Source organism: Pleurodeles waltl, chromosome 3_1 (assembly GCF_031143425.1).
Source record: "Pleurodeles waltl isolate 20211129_DDA chromosome 3_1, aPleWal1.hap1.20221129, whole genome shotgun sequence".
In the NCBI taxonomy this organism is placed as follows: domain Eukaryota; kingdom Metazoa; phylum Chordata; class Amphibia; order Caudata; family Salamandridae; genus Pleurodeles; species Pleurodeles waltl.
The window spans coordinates 1,981,573,291-1,981,594,652 of record NC_090440.1 but is presented as its reverse complement, the minus strand read 5'-3'; the positions used below and the strand labels follow the sequence as shown (position 1 = coordinate 1,981,594,652).

Sequence of the window (21,362 nt, the reverse complement as noted above, 5' to 3'; positions counted from 1 at the left end):
ACCATGACCTCCGTCACCCCGTCAGTATCACTGATCCTGACAGAGATAGTCTTTTGGCCGTCCAACAACCAAACTCCTAATTTGACAGTTGGACCGTCAAAGCTGCGGCAGCCCGGATTCCGCCGCCACCGCGAGTCTGGTGGTCTGGAGACCACCAGACTCGTGATTAAGTCCTAGAAAACACACCCCTTCACAGACCACAATCTTTTGCATTTCCACTGCAAGACACAGAAGCCGAAGCACATTTTTTCCATAGAGTACATAGATTAGGCACCCCTTTTTTCACCATCCTATAGAACACCCTGCACACAATTTTGTCCATTCATACTCTGTTGCACTTCCCCTGTTAATTAAGTCCCTGTCGCCCGTAGTCCCCCCCCCCCCACCATGTCAGCTTGAAAAAATCAAAAATTTTCAGAAGGGGAGTTAAGAGTCACGGTGGATGAAATCATAAAAGTAGAGCCACAATTGTTTGGAGCACAAGTCCTGCACACTCCTCTCACTAACAAATTGAAATGTGGGACAGGATCTTTGACAGAGTGAATGTTGTAGGCACCACCCTGAGCACAAAGGAGGACATTAGAAAGAGGTGGAATGACCTCAAGCACAATTTTTCCATAGAGTACATAGATTAGGCACCCCTTTTTTCACCATCCCATAGAACACCCTGCACACAATTTTGTCCATTCATACTCTGTTGCACTTCCCCTCTTAATTAAGTCCCTGTCGCCCGTAGTCACCCCCCCCCCCCCCCACCATGTCAGGTTAAAAAAATAAAAAAAAATCAGAAGCGGAGTTAAGAGTCACGGTGGATGAAATCATAAAAGTAGAGCCACAATTGTTTGGAGCACAAGTCCAGCACACTCCTCTCACTAACAAATTGAAATGTGGGACAGGATCTTTGACAGAGTGAATGCTGTAGGCACCACCCTGAGCACAAAGGAGGACATTAGAAAGAGGTGGAATGACCTCAGGGGCATGGTCTCTACCCTGGCATTAGCTGCAGGCCAAGAAGACTGGCAGTGGCACTCAGAGTGCTCCATTACTACTCTTTCTCTGGGAGGAGAAGGTCTTAGCCATTGTGCATCCTGGGGGCTTGACAGCAATACCTGGAGGAGTGGAGTCTAGTAGGTTTAAACACAAAAATTGTCACAAAAATGTAAAATGCAGTGTCATGCATGCTCACATCTCAGATTTTGCTATAATATATTCTCTGCTTACTGTAACTCTGAACCGTTGGAGGTAGGTGTCCCAATACAACCAGTAACACTGTACGTTTTACATCAACAGGTGGATCTGCTTCTGAGCACACAGAGGCCACGAAACAGACTGCCACTACCCACCTGGTTGAAGCCCTTCGTGACAACGACACTCCTGGACCTCTGGACGTGGAGGAAAGTTCTGGCCCACCTGGGCAACCTGGTCAGACAACAACAGTGAGTCTCACTGGGCCCACAAAGTCGCCTTCAAGCCCTAATGCCTTAACATCCCAGGCAACCATTGGCCGCCAACCTATGTCCCTAGGTCAGTGTCTACCATCTCATGCCCCCTAGTCCTGGATCCTGAGTTGCAGAGCAAAACACTTAGGACAATGAGGGTCCAGGAACAAGTTGGAGAAGGCACCCTGTGGGGAGAGGGTGCATGGGAGAGATGCTGTGGGCCAGCAGATTGAGGCCACTGGGGCTGCTCTTGACCAGGACACCATCAGCCACCTCTTGGGGGTCTATCAGGAGTCCCAAGGCGTGATGGGCCAGGTGTTGACTGAACTCCAGGAAATCAAACACCTATAGAGGGACATGCATAGGGACACGCTGGAACAGATGGAAGCCCACAAAACCAACATGGCCTCACTAACAGGGGTGTTGAGGGACATACACACCACCCTGAGCAGGGCTTTTTAACACCAGTCTACCCCTTCCTTTGGCTCATTAACAGTAGGCCCATCAACATCGGTGCCAGCCACTGGCAACAAGCCCCAGACACCCCTGCCTCTGTAGCTGCAGGTCCTGAACCGCGCCCCCCACACAAACGGGGACATCCAGCAAAGAAACCAGGAGGTGTGGATGGCAAGACACCCACCACTGGCAGTAATAACCCTCTTCCTTAAGAACCTCCTTTGTGTGTTACACATTCTCTCTGGAATGATCCTGAACCACCTACCATTTCCAATGGGAGGAGTACTGAGGACTTTGGACTCCCAATGGTGTGGCATCTACTCCAATGATTTAATTCACCATGACTGACCCCTTCATATTTGAATTTTTGTTGAGTCATGTCATGTATATTTTATGTTAGTCAAAGCTGCGCAATAAAATCATCCTTCACTGACTCATTGTCACCTGATTTTGATTTCAAAATGAACCATGTAGATATGTCAGACCATGTGAACCATTCAATGATGATCCAAGCTACTTGTTCAAGTTGGGATATGCTGCATGTGCTTGCCCACACAAACACATATATACACGTCTCTGCTCAAACTAAAACAATTATTACAGTGTTCAGCACATTGGCTGTCAATGTGTCTGAACTACTGGAAATCAAGAACGACTGACCCATACTGAGTAAATGAACATATTGCCAGGTACAGACCCACAGACCACAGAAGGAAGGGATTTGTCAGGCATTGTCCTGTAGAATAGGCAAACATTGATGTGGTTCATGTCAGCAGCTTGAGCCTTATCATATATTGCACCAAAGTGATTCAACATCACATAATCTAAGATACAGACAGATGGCAGTACAACAGCCCCTGATGACAGGGCCACCCTACTCCAATTCCCATGCATCTGGTGGTATGACACAAACATATGTCAGTGTTGTGGCACTGGCACTGTGGCGTACATTGATGAAACACATCTACAGCTACATACAGGTCATTCAAAAAGTGTCTAGCCAATGTGACTTGGTCGTAAGGTAGGACTACATATGTGATGACCATATGATGACACACATGATGCATCTGGCCCACCACAACACACAAAACAAGTGCAATGGGCATTTCTGAACCTCTACCCAAACACTGTGCAAACTGTCTTGGTGCAGGTCTCATACACCCAAGGTCTGTGACCTACATTACCTGAAACAATCTATGTCCACTTTGTATGTCAGAACCGCATCACATACCTGTCAATGTCACAACTGGGAAATTCCCACATGAAGAGGTCATGGTAAAGGAATCTGTACAAAGAACAAAACAATGAGTATAGGCTTGAAACTTTAACTATGACACAAATCACATAGCAAGCATCTCGAAAGCAAAGTACATTGCAAGGAAACGGACACAAAGTAACATCATCAAGGTGGAGATGTGTCAAAAGCTATCTTATTAAGCGGCCTCTGGCTGAATATTCCAGCACTTCAGCTCCCTAGCTGTTTCCAAAACACTCAACTCCACACATTCTCACAACTACAGTTCATTGTACGGTCACAGTCATGACATAACATGACATACTTCACTCATGAGAAGTAGCTGTGGATGAGATCTTCTCTCAAGTCAGTTCCTTCCTCTTCACCACTGTCATCCTCACTTGGCATTTCAGGATTCTCGCCTGGCACTGCAGGCTCCCCCCTCCTCTGGGATGTACGGGATATTACTACGCAGGGTGATGTTATGGAGCATGCAGCATGCCACATTGATCAATACACTTTCCAAGTTGAGTAGAGGAGGGCTCCACCAGTCTGGTCAAGAAAGTGGAATCTGACCTTCAGGAGCCCAAAACCCCACTCCACTGGTCGCTGTATTCTTCCATAGGCTTCATTGAAGCTGACTTCCCCTGGCGTAGTTGGATTCCTCAGCGGTGCCAACAACCAAGGACGGTTTGGATATGTTGAGTCTTCTGTTAAGGGATGTGACATAAGTGCAACAATGAGTCATTCACTTCATGATTGTAACACCTTTGCTCACACACAATCAGACCAGATGTGACTTACCAACAAGCCAGGCCCTCTCTGGATGCAGTTGTGACATTGGTTGGGGTATGGTGCTGTTCCGCATTACAAAGGAATCGTGAGCTGATTAAGGATAACGGGCACACACATTTGAGATGTGGAGATCTGCCAGACAGACAAATTGCACGTTGATGGAATGGAAGCTCTTTCTGTTGCAGCAGACTTGTTCAGTGGCCTGCAGTGGCACCAAGCCAGCATGTGTGCCATCAATGGCCCCCACCACATGTGGGACGTGGGCAAAACGATTAAAGTCAGCCTTCACATTGGCTAAATCAAGTCGGGGGAACCTGATATAGCTGTCTATGTGTTTAAACATTGCAGAGAGGAAATCCTTCAATACCAGACTGATCATAGGTTGGGACATACCAGGAGATAGGGCCACTGTATTTTGGAAGGACCTTATAGCCAGGAGGTGCAGTACTGACATGTCTTGGGTGGTATGCAGGTTGGATTACTATTAGCTGGCATCAGATCTGGCTCCAACTGATAGCAGAAGTCCACCATTGTTTGCCTATTCAGGCAGTATAACTGTATGATGTGGCATTCTTCCATGGTCTGAAGGTCTGGCAGTGGATGGTAGACAGGAAGTTGTTGCATCCTCCCTCTCCCAGGGTGTGACAAGACATGATTTGTAGCATTAGTCAGTGTGTCCACAGCAACATAAATGATGCATGCCAACAATATCAAGAAACAAAGCATTTCTGACTGGATAAACATGACACACATGACACATCCCAGCTGGCAAGTACACAAGAGTCACATGTGACCCCCATGGTTGTCCACACGAGTCCACAACATGGATGAGGGTGATACCCAACTATCTGCTACACAATTGCCCCTTGAAATGTGACTGTATTTTCCTACCATAAAAAACTACCGCTGGCGGTGGTGGCCCATGCACGGCTATCATATGCCATCTGTGCCCTCCAATACACTACCCTGGTGGCTGTGTAGCAGGACCTACATAACGAAACAAAATGACACAGCTGTCAGCAACACCTACACTACCCATGCTGCTGTGTGCCGCCTCTGGGAGCAATCATGCCATGTCCAGCAGGTGATATGGCCCCTTCCTTCTCTCCAGAGAGCTGTCGAGGTTTGCCAACAAGGTCCTTCCCATGTATGGACAGCTCTATGGCTCACCAGAGGAGCAGATCAGTACCTGATGTGCACAACTGACTGTGTTCAACACCATCCTTTCCCTCCTCACAGGTTACAATGTGCCCCTGTGTGCCAGTTGGATTTCTTGTGTGCCTGTTGTTGCAGTCTGTTTGGCATCAATGGGATGTACATGGTGCAGGTATTGGTAACCAGTACTGTATGCTGTGTTCATTAGCACAGTGTTGTGTGATGTTTTTTGGGGCCCTAGTTCCTCCTTGTGCAACTAGGCAAAGATACTTTACTGCCATCCAATTACATTTATTTATTTTTGATGGTTTTAAATGTTAGATAACATGACAGCATGAGCTGTGTATACATCTTGTCTGAGTCATTTGAGGACTTTGTAAGCTATGTGTATAGTGTCACAGAACTTTCAATCCACATTTGGTTTGCAAAAGTGTTATCTGAAGGCACAGCATGACTCACTCCGCCCTTCAGGTTGCCACACAAACCACAAGCCACATTGCTGATGGCCACATGAGGTACTGTCATGCATGGAAGTGATGGAAGTGTGAGTGTCATGTAGGTTCTGTATGATCAGCATGCAGAGACCAGGGCCTCTCAAATGTATTTCCCAGTATGGGACGTAGTCCAGGTTGTGGGAGAGTCAATGTGACTATGCAACCATGGCACTGTGCCCACTCCCTGTACAACAGTAGATCCTGTCATGTGGCCAATATGATGCTCTAATGGCAAAACCTGCCCTGAATGCCTCAGTCCATTGTCAATGGGTGCCACTCCCACAGCTCTGTTGTCACCTGCGCAGAAGTCATATTTGTCCTGTACAGGCTTACTGCACAAAGACAGACACACAGTGCAGAGTTTGTGTAGATTCCTGGGAGGCCCTGACATGACTTACATAGCTTGTTCAAATAGCAGAAATTGTACAATGCATACCTTTGTATGTTGGAGGTCATCTCTGTACTTTAGACACATATGTCTAAAGAAGTGTTCTGTGGTACAGGTATATACCACAGAACCCCCCCCTGATGTGGCATGAGTCTGCATTTGGTAGGCCACATGTCCACACATGCACAGGGAAGACATTTTCTGTACTTTCTGGTGTGTTTACAAATTGACCATTTTTGATTGGTGTTTCTGACATGTGTGTGACACAACCATTTATGAAAAAACGTGTGACTGTAATCGCTTGATTTGTCTCCTGCATCCATACAGGTAAACACGCATCAGAATAAGGAGATAAGGAGAATCATCTCCCAAAAGATGCCAACCCTGGGGGTCCTCATCTGGCGGAGCACCCACTGTCGCAAAAGGTGGGAGGACATGAGACACTGGGCCATGAAGATTGCGGAGGTCCAGCTGGGGCTGTCTTTTCAACGTGGGCGGGGCGCACATCGGACCATGCCCCTCCCCAATGGCCTGCATTCTGGCGGTTGCGTACCCACACCTTGATGGGCATTTGAGGGAAGTACATCAGCCACAAGGGTGGGGGAGGAGTACAGGACATATTTCTTCCTATCCCATTTGCAAGTTAATGTGTTAGGTCCTCACATCTCCCCCTGACGATTAGGGATGAGCCAGGTGCCGCTTTTGACACCGTCTGCCACCGCACCCTACTGACCCGCCTCCAGGAAGCCGGCATCCAAGATAAAGCCCTCCACTGGAACTCATCCTTCCTCTCCGACAGAACGCAGAGAGTCCGTCTCTCCCCTTTCCGCTCCAAAGCCACCAACCTCATCTGCGGCGTCCCCCAAGGATCCTCCCTCAGCCCCACGTTGTTCAACGTCTACATGGCCCCCCTCGCTCAACTGGCCCGCCAACATCATCTCAGCATCATCTCCTATGCCGACGATACCCAGCTCGTCCTCTCCCTGACCAAAGACCCGCTCACCGCCAAAACAAACCTCCACGAGGGACTAAAATCCATCGCCGATTGGATGAACAACAGTCGCCTGAAACTCAACTCCGACAAGACAGAAGTCCTCATCCTCGGACGCACTCCCTCAGCCTGGAACGACTCATGGTGGCCCTCCGTCCTCGGACCCCCACCCACCCCTCCCAGCCACGCAAGAAACCTCGGCTTCATCCTGGACTCCGCCCTCACCATGTCCAAACAGGTCAGCGCCGTCTCCTCCTCCTGTTTCAACACCCTTCGAATGCTCCGCAGAATCTTCAAGTGGATTCCAACAGAAACCAGAAAGACGGTGACCCAGGCCCTCGTCAGCAGCAGACTTGACTATGGCAACGCACTCTACACAGGCATCCCAACCAAAGACATCAAACGCCTCCAACGTATCCAAAATGCCTCCGCCCGACTGATCCTCAACATACCCCGCCGAAGTCACATCTCCCCTCACCTAAAGGAACTCCACTGGCTCCCGGTAGACAAGAGGATCACCTTCAAACTCCTGACCCACGCTCACAAGGCACTTCACAACACCGGACCCTCCTACCTCAACACCAGACTCAACTTCTACACTCCAACACGTCAACTCCGATCCGCCAACCTCGCCCTCGCCATCGTACCCCGAATCCAGCGCAAGACATCCGGCGGCAGATCCTTCTCCTTCCTCGCCGCCAAGACCTGGAACTCTCTCCCCACATCTCTTCGCCAGACCCAGGACCTCCTCGCATTCAGAAGGCTCCTCAAGACCTGGCTCTTCGACCGCTAAACCAGAAGCGCTCCTCCCCCCCCCCCCCTCAGCGCCTCGAAACCCTGACGGGTACATAGCGCGCTTTAAAAATACTATGATTGATTGATTGATTGAATGTGTGACACAGTACATGAGTTTACTGTTTGTGTAGCTATATAATGTGGTGCATACTGATGTGCCTTGCCTATTGGCCCAAGCACCTAGGACACAACTGTGTACACGCCACAAAAATGTACTTTCCAGGGACAACACATGGCTGTGTACATTAAACACTCAAGTAATGTTTATTGATGTTGTGGGTGAAAATTCTATGCTACAGACCACTACTCCTCAGTTTTACAGTCCAAAGGAAAAGAACTGATGGATCACCGTCCTCAGCCATGTGTCTGCTCAAGTGAGTAAATTGGCATCTGCCTCCCAGAGGCCACTTGTCTTCAGTGTGTGACAAGTGTTGGTGCCTCACTACTGTCCGTAATGTGAAGATGGCCAGAGCATATACTGTTGTCTGAGTCAGCTACAGATCAGAGCTTTCCTTTGGTAAGTGGAGAATGTCACTGTTGCCAACATTCCTTATGCTTACATGTCAGCATGTGTCCCTTTCTCCTTTGACAAAATGTATACACTGCTGTTTCATGCATGGTCCACCTGTGTTCATGGGATATTTTCTGTATTCCCTCATATATATGTGCATGCAAACCTGTGTTTGGAATGTGGTGCCACAGACAAGAGTGTGTCACCATTGATTGGTGGCTAACACATACCCTCACCCATCATAGCATGTCATTTGGCATGTAAAACTGCAGAAGCAATGAGGGACATGATGGGTCGAACTATAGTTTCTACACACAATGTGCATTTCCATGCCATTGATGTGACATCATGTGGAAAAGTGCACTGCACCTGTATTGGGTAAGGGTTGCTACAAGAATGTTGGCATGCATCACCGAGTGACTTTCAGTTATGTTGGAATCAAATGTGGTTGTGTGGTTGTGTACAAATATTCATCCGCATACAACTGGGTTTGCAGGACCAAAATGGAGACAGTACTTGCAAATTTCTTGGCTTGATGCAATCAGAGTATGTCATTGTAAGGGGTGCTAGACATCAGTGGTGATTTCCCTAGGGCTTGCTGATTTTGTGTTGTGTTGTGAATTTTGAAGACAAATCTCCTTAGAAAATGTGCACATTTTGACTACACTGTACATTTCCATGTCAAATTTACAGCATGTCTGAGCAACATTAGTACTACCTCCATGACTCAATTAGGACACATTACACATGGTGAAGTGTGCATTGTTGATATTTTTCAGTGTGAAATGAGTATTTCCAGATCACATTCTCCAGGCTACTGCACTGCTGTCAGCAACATAGCAGGTTTTAGGAGCATAATTTAAATGGCATGCATGCATATGGCATGGTAGATGTAGGAGTCACTTTCGTGTCTTTTTTTGCTGGGGCCTACCTGACATCATGGTTATGTTTGCTAATCACAGCTGTTGTTCAAGTGTGATCAGGAACATATGGTGACACCTTTTCTCTTTGTATTTGCAGCATACGCCCAGGCAAGCAAAATAGACAGGGCACAACCAAGTGGCAAAGCATCTAGCCACTGTACCTCCAGTCATGACTACACTGACGTGGAGGTACCCAGTGGCCTGGAGGGTGAAGGATGTGCCACGATCAACGTCTTCATCATCAGATTCTACCTCCAGTGGCCACTTCCTATTGGTGGCGGACCCATCAGGACCTACTCCTGAACCATCTTTGTCCGCCAGCCCCAGTTTTATTGACACCCTCTCTGTTTCTCCCCACCCAGTTGACCGTGAGGGTGGGCGTCTCCTTTGCCACAGGCACATCTGTCCCAGGCCCTGTAATTTCTGCTGCTGTGAGTGAGGAGGCTAGTGACCTCTTGAGGAGTATTTCTGTGGAGCAGACTGCCATTGTGAATGCCATCCAGGGATTGGCCACCCAAATTCAGCAAATTCTTTCTGGAAGGCATTCATAGTGCCATGTCTGGTCTACAGAGATCTTTTCACGCTCTGGCCTCCTCATTGATGGCAGTTAGTCAACCCCCACATTCCTCCCTGTCCACCTCCATCTTCCCAATCCAAATCCCCTAATGTCGTACCTCTCCCAAGCACACAGACACATCAGCACGCACCCACCTCAACACGCACAAGCAGCACACATCGCCCCAAAACCACCAGACACACCCGCACTTAGGCACTCTAGATACACCAACAAACAAACACAACATCAGTAATCACTTTACAAGACACCCCCACCGCTCCCACTGACCCACACACATCAGGCATACCCACACACACCACCACAACAGCTAGTGACACATCCACCACACCTGCAGACACCAGCACAACCACCACATCCAGCATACCCGTAGACACCACCCCAACACACAGACACATCTACAAATTCCACCATACCCACAGACACACCCACATCCACCACTCCATCACCCAGCACTTCCACCTCCCAGCCCTCCAAGACACGCAAATGCCCACCTCACACATGCAACAGACACTACCCAAACAAAAGCATACGTCATAGATGCACACACCCAAGACATCTACACCCACACACCAGACAACCACTCCCCCAAATTTCAAACCCCCAACCCCTTCTGGAGACCGTCCCCGTGTTCCCAAGGAGAGTTTCCTTTTTGAGCTTGCCCTTTACCCTGTTCCCTCCACCCTCCCTTCCAAACCCAAAAGGCCCCCACCCACATCTCAATCCATCCCTTCCACATCAAAGTCATCCCTTGTCATACCTGCCACCCTGCAAGCACGCATACCCCTCCCCCCCAAGAACAGGAACACCCTTCCAAAGAAAAATACCCCCATCCCAAACCCAAACCCACCCAAGGATAATCCCTGGGGTGCCTGCCTGCCTACTTGATGCCCCTTCCTGTGGAAGTTCCCTGGCAGTGACTAGAGTCAAGTGTGGGCACAGTACTGTGCAGAGGCTTTCAAATGGACTGGCCAATTGCGTTTGATTCTCATTTTTTACCTTTTTGATGTTCCTGGGTAATTTGTTTTGTATGCCTACATCTGTGCGTGTTTCAGCCTGATTTTGTTCAATTGTGATAGCTTCCTTTCCATTTGACTGTGCATGTGTCTATTTTGATGTGTGTACCTTGCAGCTACTTCATCTAAATGTATGACCCACACTGTTGCTGTTGTATTTGCTTTCTTCACTTGCACTTCCACATTATGCAGGTAGGCATGTCACTTGGCTCTAGTATTGTTTGTTCCCAAGATACCTAAAGGGCCAGTTCCTGTGCAAATTGTAATGTGTCCCAGGGCCCCCATCCCTATTGTGCAAGAAGTGTTTGCTTAGTGAGCATTGAATATTTGCCTCTTAAACTATTGTGCATCCCACTGACCTTTCATTATGTTGCAATGGCGGTGATGTGTGGGTCCATTGCAGGGCTGTTTCATGGGAAGGGTGTTTGTGTTCAATCACACATCCATACATATGTGTGTTCAATCTGATGACAGTCCATAGCGTGTGTGCAATGTGAGGGTGTTAGTTGTATTGGTAGATGTGATGTTGGTGTGCTATTGGGGCGCACAATGTTGTATACACTTTGCTCTCCCTGTGATGGGCAGACGTGTGTTTTTGTGTAGTGTTGCGGTGCAGCGTCAGTGGCCTGCCTAAGGGGGGCATTCAATGGCTGTGAATGTGTCATTCATTGTAAATGTCTCAGACTGTGGACACAATGACACGTGTACATGGTGCCCATAGCGTGAGCCCCATATTATGTGGATGGCAGCGCAACGATATGTTGTTGAGCATAATAACACAGGTAGGTGTGTGTACTAAGTATCGGTTGCAACCAAAGCGGTGTGGATTTTGGGTTTCATAGATGAGCAGTGGCAGGAGGTGTGTGATGGGTTCCATGGCGGCACAGGACGTGCAACGCTGCCTGGAGGTGAGTTGCTACCTTTATACTCTCCGTTCCTGCCTGCTTGAGCGTGGTGGTTGGACCACCACGGTCACATTGGCAGTGTGCAAACATTGGCGGTGGAAACACTGGCTGCCGGCCTATTTGTCCTGCCTCGTCACCGTGGTGGTCTGCACTGCCTGGCGATACCGGTGGGACTGCAGAAGTCTTTGTTCTCTGGGACCCACCAAGCCGATGGCGTTCAGACCACCGCCATGGCGGTGCATGGACCATCTAACTCATAATGAGGCCCTTAGTATAATAAAAAGAAGTTACACATGATTTTTAAATGTTAATCTTTGCCAATTTTACATTGTGTTAAATATAATTTTTTAAACAAAACGGTCATTTTAAAGTCCAGTAAAACAAATAATTTTTTTTTTTTGTTAAGAAAATTACATTAATTACAGTTTATACATATTTTTACATTGTACATTTCCACATTTAATTTTACAATATCATTTTCAGAAACCTTTGACCCTGCTTCTGCAGGCAGGTCGCTCCCCGCTACGCCATCCGCGCCACCTCCATTCTGTTTTCTCTCCCACTTTCCCCGCCGCTGCGTCCCCTGCAACCCCTCCCGCCTCCCCCCACCTTCTCACCGTTTCCTTTGCCTGCATTTTTCCGCCGCTGCTTCCTTTGCAGCCCCACCCCCCCAGCCCTCTCATTCGTCAGGCCCTCCCACCTCCCAATGCCACTGCCACCCTCCCCTCCTCTTATGGCAGCTGCGGGCGCCGAAGTCTGCGCCCGTCCGCGCCTGGAGCGTGCCCAGCGCCAGAACCCCTGGCCCCGGCAACAGCCACCCTGTCAGCATTCGCTATAACGCCAACACCCTCCGCGCACTCAACACCAGCCGAGACACCACCTGCTTCCAGGCCTCTCCAAAGAGCACGCACGGACCCTCCTCCTGCCACAATTGCTGCTTCACCTGCAAACAGAGCCCACAAACCTCCTAGGATCAAGACCAACCACCTCTGTTGCATACTCCTCAACACCCGCTCAGCACGCAAGCACGCCATCGAAGTCTGGGACCTGCTCGACTCCACCTCCCCGGACATGGTCTTTCTAACCGAAACTTGGTGGAACGACTCCTCAGCACCCGACATGGCCATAGCCATCCCGAACGGATACAAAGTCGCTCGCCGAGACCGCACCAACAGAACCAGAGGAGGCATAGCCATTTTCCACAAAGTCCCCCTCGAAGTCAAAACCACCCTGGACGACTCCTTCAGCGCCACCGAACTCCTTCACTTCCAAGTCCGCACCGACCCCAACACCACGCTCAGAGGAACACTCATCTATAGACCCCCAGGACACCTTTCAGCAACGCCAACGCCGACCTGGCCATCACCCACGCACTCGCCTCCACGGACTACATCCTCCTCGGGGACCTGAACTTCCACCTCGAAAACAACAATGACACCAACTCCACCACCCTCACCGAAAACCTTGGCTTCACACAGCTTGTCAACACACCCACCCACACAGCTGGTCACACCCTTGACCCCATCTCCTCCACAAGCAACCATGTCACCTTCAACCATACCACCGAACTCTACTGGACCGACCACCACTGCATCCACTTCACCTTCAAGAAATAGACAGAACACCACCTCACCGAACAACCACCCTGCCGACGATGGGGCAAAGTCACCGAACTTCAACTAACCAACGCCCTAGCCCAGAAACCGCCTGTCAACCCCACCAACCCTGACATCGCCACACACAACCTCAAGCTATGGATCAACGACTGCACCGACCGCCTTGCTCCACTCAGAAAACCCTCCAACAACCACATCAACAAAAAAGCCACCTGGTTCACCGACGACCTCCAAGCCTCCAAACGCCACTGCCGAAAACTCAAGCAAATATGGCTACTCGAACGCACTCCAGACAACCACACGGCACTCAAGAATGCCACACGCAAACACCACCAACTCATCAGGCTAGCAAAAAGATCCTCCTTCAAAACCCGCCTAGAAAACAACGCCCACGACTGCAAAGAATTTTTCAGCATCGTAGAAGAACTCTTCAACCAAAACGCCACCGTCAACGACATCACCCCCTCCCAAGAACTATGCGATGCCCTAGCAACCGCCTTCCACCGAAAAATCACGGACATCCACGACAGCTTCAACTCCCCTCACACTTCGGACGCTCCTACCCCACCCACCACGAACTCCACCCGCTCCAGCCGACTGACCTCCTGGACCAGCATCAGCGACGACGAAACCCGCAAGACCATGAACTCCATCCACTCCGGATCACCACCAGACCCCTGCCCACACCACATCTTTAACAAAGCAGACACAGCCATCACACCACACCTACGGAAAGCCATCAACATCTCCTTCGAAACTGCAAGATTCCTGGAGACTGGAAACACGCCAAAATCAACGCCCTTCTCAAGAAACCAAAGGTGGACCCCAAGGACCTGAAAAACTTCCGGCCCATCTCTCTGCTCCCTTTCCCGGCAAAGGTCATCGAGAAAATCGTCAACACTCAGCTCACTCGGTACCTCGAAGACAACAACATCCTGGACCCCTCCCAGTCCGGCTTCAGACGCAACCACAGCACCAAAACCGCCCTCCTCCCCGCCACAGACGACATCAGAAGCCACCTCGACAATGGAGAAATATCAGCCCTCATCCTCCAGCCGCCTTTGACACCGTCTGTCACCACACCCTAAAATCCCGCCTCCACACAGCAGGAATCCAGGACCAGGCCCTCGAATGGACCGCATCCTTCCTCGCCGGCAGAACCCAAAGAGTCCGCCTCCCCCGTACCAATCCAAAGCCTTCAACATCATCTGCCGCGTACCCCAGGGCTCATCCCTCAGCCGGACGCTGTTCAACATCTACATGGCCCCCCTCGCACAAGTGACCCCGTCAGCACAACCTCAACATCATCTCCTATGCAGACGACACCCAAAACCAACCTCCACGAGGGACTAAAAGCCATCGCCGACTGGATGAGAGACAGCCGGCTAAAACTGAACTCGGACAAAACAGAGGTCCTCATCTTTGGGCGCACACCCTCTGCCTGGGACAACTCATGGTGGCCGACCACGCTGGGTCCCCCACCGACAGCGCACGAAACCTCGGCTTCACCCTCGACTCCTCACTCTCCATGTCAAAGCAGGTCAGCGCCATCTCCTCCTCCTGCTACAACACCCTCTGCATGCTTCGCAGAGTTTACAAATGGATCCCAACAGAAACAAGAAAAACAGTAACCCAGGCCCTCGTCAGCAGCAGACTTGACTACGGCAACGCCCTCTACACCGGTATCCCATCCAAACTCCTACAACGCCTCCAACGCATCCAAAACTGACTCATCCTCAACATCCCTCGCCACTGCCACATCACCCCCCACCTAAGAGACCTTCACTGGCTCCCCGTCAACAAGAGGATTACCTTCAAGCTCCTCACCCACGCACACAAGGCACTCCACAACACCGGACCAACATACCTGAACAACAGACTCAGTTTCTACACCCCCACCCAGCATCTCCGCAAACCTCGCCCTCACCTCCATCCCCCCCATCCGGCGCGAATCTTCCGGCGGCAGATCATTCTCGTACCTCGCCACCAAGACCTGGAACACCCTCCCGTCGGATCTACGACAGACCCAGGACCTTCTTTCCTTCCGATAACTCCTCAAGACATGGCTCTTCGAGCAGTAGCAGCACTCCCCCCCCCTAACCCCCCCCCCCCGGCGGCTTGAAACCCTCACGGGTATGTAGCGCGCTTTACAAATTGATTGATTGAGTGATTGATTTTTATACATTTTTAAACATTATTTAACAGATTTTTCATTAGTATATATTAAATTATTGTATATTCATGCAAATATTTATTTATACTTTACCAATTTTGCAACATTTTGTACAATATTGTTTGACATATTTAACATTTGAAATATTTTTTTACTTTTTTTAAACATTTATTAAACCTTTTTAATATATTTCCCATTGATTTCTATGGGGAGATAGTTTATTTTTATTTTCATTTGGCAGCCATTTTTCTTTTACTGCTACCTTTTATTTTGCAGTCAATTGGTGTTGTTTTGGGTCTTTTCTACAAGCACCGCGTCACAGTTCGGTGATGTTGTTCATCAGAAAAGACAAGTCCTTTTTAAAGGTTTTTTTAGTGTTTTGAGGGTAGGAGGGGATCTAGGATGGATGTTTAAAAGTTGGTTATGGTGTTGTTTGGGAGTTTAACAGTATATTTAGATGTGTTTTTGTTTAGTGTGTTGCACTATTTAGTTATATATTTGTTTTACATTGTATTACTAATGTGTGATTATGTTCTATTACAATATGTAATGTAAATTATGTTTTGATGATTAAATGTATTGTATGTGTATATTTGGGAATGTTATGTATTGTCCCGGTGGGTGTTTAATTTTTCTTTTACGTTTTTATCCACAAATGGTTTCTTGGGAATATGGAATTTCAGATTTCTTTTTTTTAAAGGAAATCAATTGTGGTTTATTTTAAACAAATGATTTTTACTTCAACTTCTTTTATTTTGGGGTTTCCTGGAGTGATTCTTTTTTTAAAACTCTGTTTCGAGTTTTTATGGTACCTAAACACTCTGCATTGCTTTGAGGGATTTCAATTAGATTGTTTATATTTTTGCATTTTTTTAAATTTTTGGGAGTTGTTTTCTATATTTGTTATGGATTATTATAATTATTTGTTACGTGAGGGTAGAGAAAGATCTGCAGCTACAAAAACAAAATGATAAGTGAAAATACAAAATATAGTGAATTTTTGTTGTGGGTGGGAAATGTTATATATTGTTTATATTATTATGATGTGAAGGTGTTACGATTATTTGCATTTTTTAAAACTTGTTTTAAGTTAGTTAGATGCTTAGAATTTTTTTTAAATAATTAATATGCATAATCTTATCACACACAACCATTTCAGATGTAAGTATGAAAACACTAATCCACTGACAAATGTACCTGTAGTGAGTAAATTTATTACCTTAATGTCAGGTAATATAAGTTCAACGAGTACCAACAAAAGTAATTGTGAAAAAAAACAATAGCAGTTCACAGTAAAGCACTATTCCTTCATAGTGTCCTCATTCCAGAAATATATACAGTCCCCTGTGGCCACTACAGTCACTTCTTTCGGCCACGCACGCCACTCGAGTGCGCAGTTGCCTTACTGGTACCTCGAGTGTCTGCCTCTGTGGCAGTGCTGTGTCTGGCACTGCGACGTCTGGTGTCCATTGCGGGCACAGCTAGGCTGCTGAGGCTGGATGTGTCCTCCGTGTCCCCCAGTCCAAGTTCACTAGGCGTGGCTGACCGGTTACCCGTTATATTGTCTATCACATTAGTGATCTGTACAAGTCCTTGGGCCACATCCCTGCTGCTGTGTGCTGCCTCAACCTGTGCAGCCACAGCACGACGTGATATTAGGGAGGTAGAATTAGCCAGCCTAGTCACAGAGCGACAAAAACCTCCAAACATGCTCATGAAGCGTCGCTCCTGCCTGCGGTGGCTTACCCTGTCGTGGCGCAGCTCCTGACATAGTTCCCTCACAGCAGTAGTCAGCTCCCTCGTATCCTGCGATGCCGGGACCTGTCCCTCATGCAGCAGTTCAATGTTGGCATTGAGGCACTCCAGCTGGCGATGCAGGCCCCCCATGTTTGCATTATGTTGCTGCATCTGCCTTTGTAATGTCATGATTTTTTTATTTTGCAGGCGCTGCTGCTGTAACATAGCTGATTCCAGGCCACCAAATAACGATGTTCCTTCACCTGCCTCAAAAGCCTGTGTGCCTGCATATGTAGGCATCCTGCGGGGTGCTGTGCTCTGCTGCGAACGGGGCTCTTGCATCCGAGTGCATCTGCCAGTTGGGGACGGTGTTTTTGAGTCTTCCTACCGCTCATCAGAGTCCTGACTCAGTTCTGGAAGTGGCAGTGCCCTAGGTCTGCGTCAGAGTGGCGCAATGTTCTGAGACTCACCCGTATTGGAGTCTGAAGCAGGATGGGTGTCTGTATTCCCTGCACTGGCACATGCTGTGGCTGCTGGGCCTGGCCCACCTGCAACGACAATATGCAGCATGTCAGTTATGTTTGTTACAATAAAGGTCACACAATAGTAATAAAGGTACAGTTACTTCTCTTCACTATGTTGTGGGTGTTGTGTTCTTCTGTGTGTCGCTCTGCCTATTACATTGCATGTGCTACTTTCAGCTCTGGGTTGTGGACTACCACTCCCATAAGGCATTGTTGTGCTGCTTCTAAGATGTGGAATGGACTACGTCTCACAATGTTTTACATTATTTGCTAATTCCTACCGGGCTTTTGTGCATACACATATGAGGTTACATTTCAATATTGCAATTACCTTTACTTGTACTTGGTGTGACGGATGTGTCAATGTCAGTGGCCCCACTGACTGCTTCCGGGAGGAGTGTGGACTCTACTAGGTCTTCTATCGGGGTGGAGGGTGTCTCTCTGGGTGGTCCGCCTCCTGTGCTCCTGGCCTCCTGCAGTCGTCTTGCCACCCTCTCCTTGGCACTGGACCGCATGTCGTACCATCTCTTCTTGATTTCTTCAACAGAGCGCTGCACCACTCAGTGCAGATCTTTATCTGGATATCTGCTCAGAGTCTGCGTTTTTCACTCTCAGGCACCTGGAGTGAGATTTTGCCAAACAACCGGTCATGGCTCCTGACCACCTCCTCTGTGAGCACCTCCAGCTCTTGCTCACTAAACTTCAGCATGCACTTCCTTTCTCCCTTCTCCTTTCCCTGGGCAGAGGTGTCCATGTTTGTTCTACTGTGCTGCCTTCTTCATAGACTTGCTAAGTGTGGCTGGGCTGACTCTCTCTGAGTGCTGGTTTGGGTGTGGCACCTGCAAACTGCCTGGGATGACTCACTTCCTGCTTGTGATGTCATCAGGCTCCTCCAGGTGTGCGTTGTCGCAATTTGCGATTTTCAATTACCGAATCGCAATTTGCGAAAACGCAAACTGCGATTCGGTATTTGGGCCTCGCAAACCACAAATAGCGAATTTTAAGAAATCGCTAATTCCGAATCGCAATTATGATACATGGCCTATTGCGACTCGGAAATAGCGATTTCTTAAAAATCGCTATTTGCGATTCGCAAGGCCATTTCATGATACATCTGGCCCTAAAAGTGTGCAAATGGTCCTACTCATGAGTAACCTAAACGTAAAGAGTGGTGTGATGTGGTTTCAGGGTGTATGTTATGTAAGCAGTCCTAGCATTTTATCCTGATAGATTTCCTCAGGCTTTTTTTCTAGTGAAATGCATCAAGAGAAATTTGCAGTGTGGTAATTAGTTCACAATTCAGAATTCTGACTGTGTGTAAACCTCCATTTGCACATAGATTGGAATTTAAAACACAACTTCGAAGTACAGTCTAAGTAAAGCATGTATCTTTATAGAAAGCAGTCATAGGAAATGCTAATAGAGATTTTCCTTGCTTTATATTGCTATTCTTATGACGTCACAGTGTTGTAGGGATCAAGTATGTTGTAATGTACTGTAATTGTATTTACACAGTGCTTCATATTCCTAATGAGGCACCACACCACATTTGAGTAGGGGTAGCACACTACTCTGTGGAGGGCCATAGATGGAACAATATGTGGTTGTTGCACAGCCTGTAAAGGTTTTATTTTGATGTCTTGCATCAGAACTAGATTTATACTCTTAATAAGTTTTGTTGTTATGCCTCCTTGTGCATTTGATGAGAAACTGAGTGAGAGTTGTTTTTTTTTAAGCATTAGATTCTACCTAACGGACAAAAGTGTTTATGAGTGCAGTCTGGCCTATGTTTGTAGAATTCTGGGATGTGGATATGGCTAAAACCGCTGAATATGTGTCATAAACAAGCGTGGAGCTGTGCTTGCTCATGGCTGCAGTGGGGGTGGGTGGGTATAGCCGCAGCTGCACGAGCCAATATGTGCAATCAGTGGAGTAGTCCTTATATATTTATATATATATATATATATATATATATATTTTTTTTTTTTTTCCAACCCACATAGGATACGGGGCTAAGAAAGTGCACAGAGATAAGGTGAAAACTCAGGAATTTAGCCAGTATGCAATGCAAAAGTGCATCTAATCAACTCCAGCACAGCTTCTGTGGAGAAAAAATACATATGAACTTCAAAGTACAAAAAGGACCTACAGCACTCACAATACACTTTGCTTCACGCAACACCTGAGACCAGGAAAGCGGGCAGTCTTTGGAGAGCTCGGGCATTAAGCAGAATCACTGCTAAAACATGATAACAAAATAATTTGTTTTCAGTTTCTGATTAAATAATTCTTGATATTATGAATGGGTGCCAAGAATTAAGAAAATAAAACAAAGCAACGTTTCTGCTGTATCTGTGCTTCAGGGCTCTCCAGGGCTAGGAAAGCACTATACAAATGACAATACTATAAACTATCACTATGTCTTTCTATTACAATTTGATTTATCCTTGCATTCACTGCTTTTTGCTTGTTAAGGTGTCGGTAAATACCCTTGCTGTGTATTTGCAGATGTGGTGGGATCTGATAACTGATCAGTACCCATTCCAATGGCTGAGCTGCATAATATGAAACCAGAAAACATTCAATCAATCCCCGCTTATTGCTAGACCAATGTGTGATCCTAGGCAAATATTTTATTTCACTGAGCCTCCCTTATCCTCATTATCCCGTATGAGGGCACCTTCAAATGCCAGAGTTCAGGATGTGCGCTGTATAAAAATTGTGTATTTCATTAAATAGACCATATTGTTGGACTATGCATAATAAAACTCTAGACCACATACAGAGTACAAATGACAACTGACGTAGCTTATTTCACTTTTGGCATTTTCATCATCATGGCAGGGGTTTGGGGGGCAGGACTGTTTCCAAGTTCGTATTTAAAAACTATCACTTTTAATAAATGCCTCCCAATGCAGTGATTTCATCTGATGTATGCTTCAGCATGCTAAATAAATAAATGATATTGGTTGCTTGATTTGCAAGCCAAATATTTTCAAACATCTGCTTGGGCACGGGCTCTAATTGCCAAGCTAAACACTTGGCACCGCTCCCTCTGCTAATTTGTTGGCTCGCCCACTTCTACCTGTTCTGTGAAGCCTAGGGAGAGGCAGACAGTGAAAGAAGAAACAATCCTTCTCATCAGGGTGCCTGCTCACTGGAAGAAATGTAATGAATCAATAAATGCTAAGGTTTCTTGGGGGCCAATAAATGGCATTAATTGAGGGCGTTAGTTGAGGCTTTGTGTGACAAAGAGAGGCAATGCAAGGGGGTTAGCAGCTGAGTTCTGGGATGCATCCTTCTAACGGTGGCACTAGGTACAGTCTGCTTACCTAGTAGTAAGATTATATATTTGTAACACCATTCTTTTAACTTAAACAACAAGGTCCTGATTCCAAGTTTGTGGATTCCAGTTACCCTATATTTCAGCAGATAAATAACATACCGTTGGGTAGATTATTTATCAGGTGCGATCACAGCACACATTACACACTTTTGGAGTGCGCTACAAATACACATCACTACCCCAGGGCACCAACCAGGATTCTGTGCTCTGACTCTGGTTACACTGACATTTGCAGTGATCGCATTAACCAACTGCGCTTTCTTAACATCAAAGAATATAATTCTCACCGA

General features: G+C 47.4%; 1 protein-coding gene and 1 long non-coding RNA gene across 10 annotated transcripts in view; one reads left to right on the top strand and one right to left on the bottom strand.

Annotated features, from left to right (window-relative positions):
• The window catches only part of LOC138285890 (uncharacterized), a 48,648-nt gene extending 46,229 nt beyond the window's left edge, over nucleotides 1-2,419 (top strand). Inside the window, exon 3 of the long non-coding RNA XR_011201656.1 lies at nucleotides 1,291-2,419. This is a non-coding gene — a long non-coding RNA (uncharacterized lncRNA). The remainder of the gene's footprint in view (nucleotides 1-1,290) is intronic.
• Nucleotides 1-21,362, bottom strand: part of RPH3AL (rabphilin 3A like (without C2 domains)) — a 920,330-nt gene that overhangs the window by 188,809 nt on the left and 710,159 nt on the right. The gene's annotated exons all lie outside the window — the stretch shown is intronic.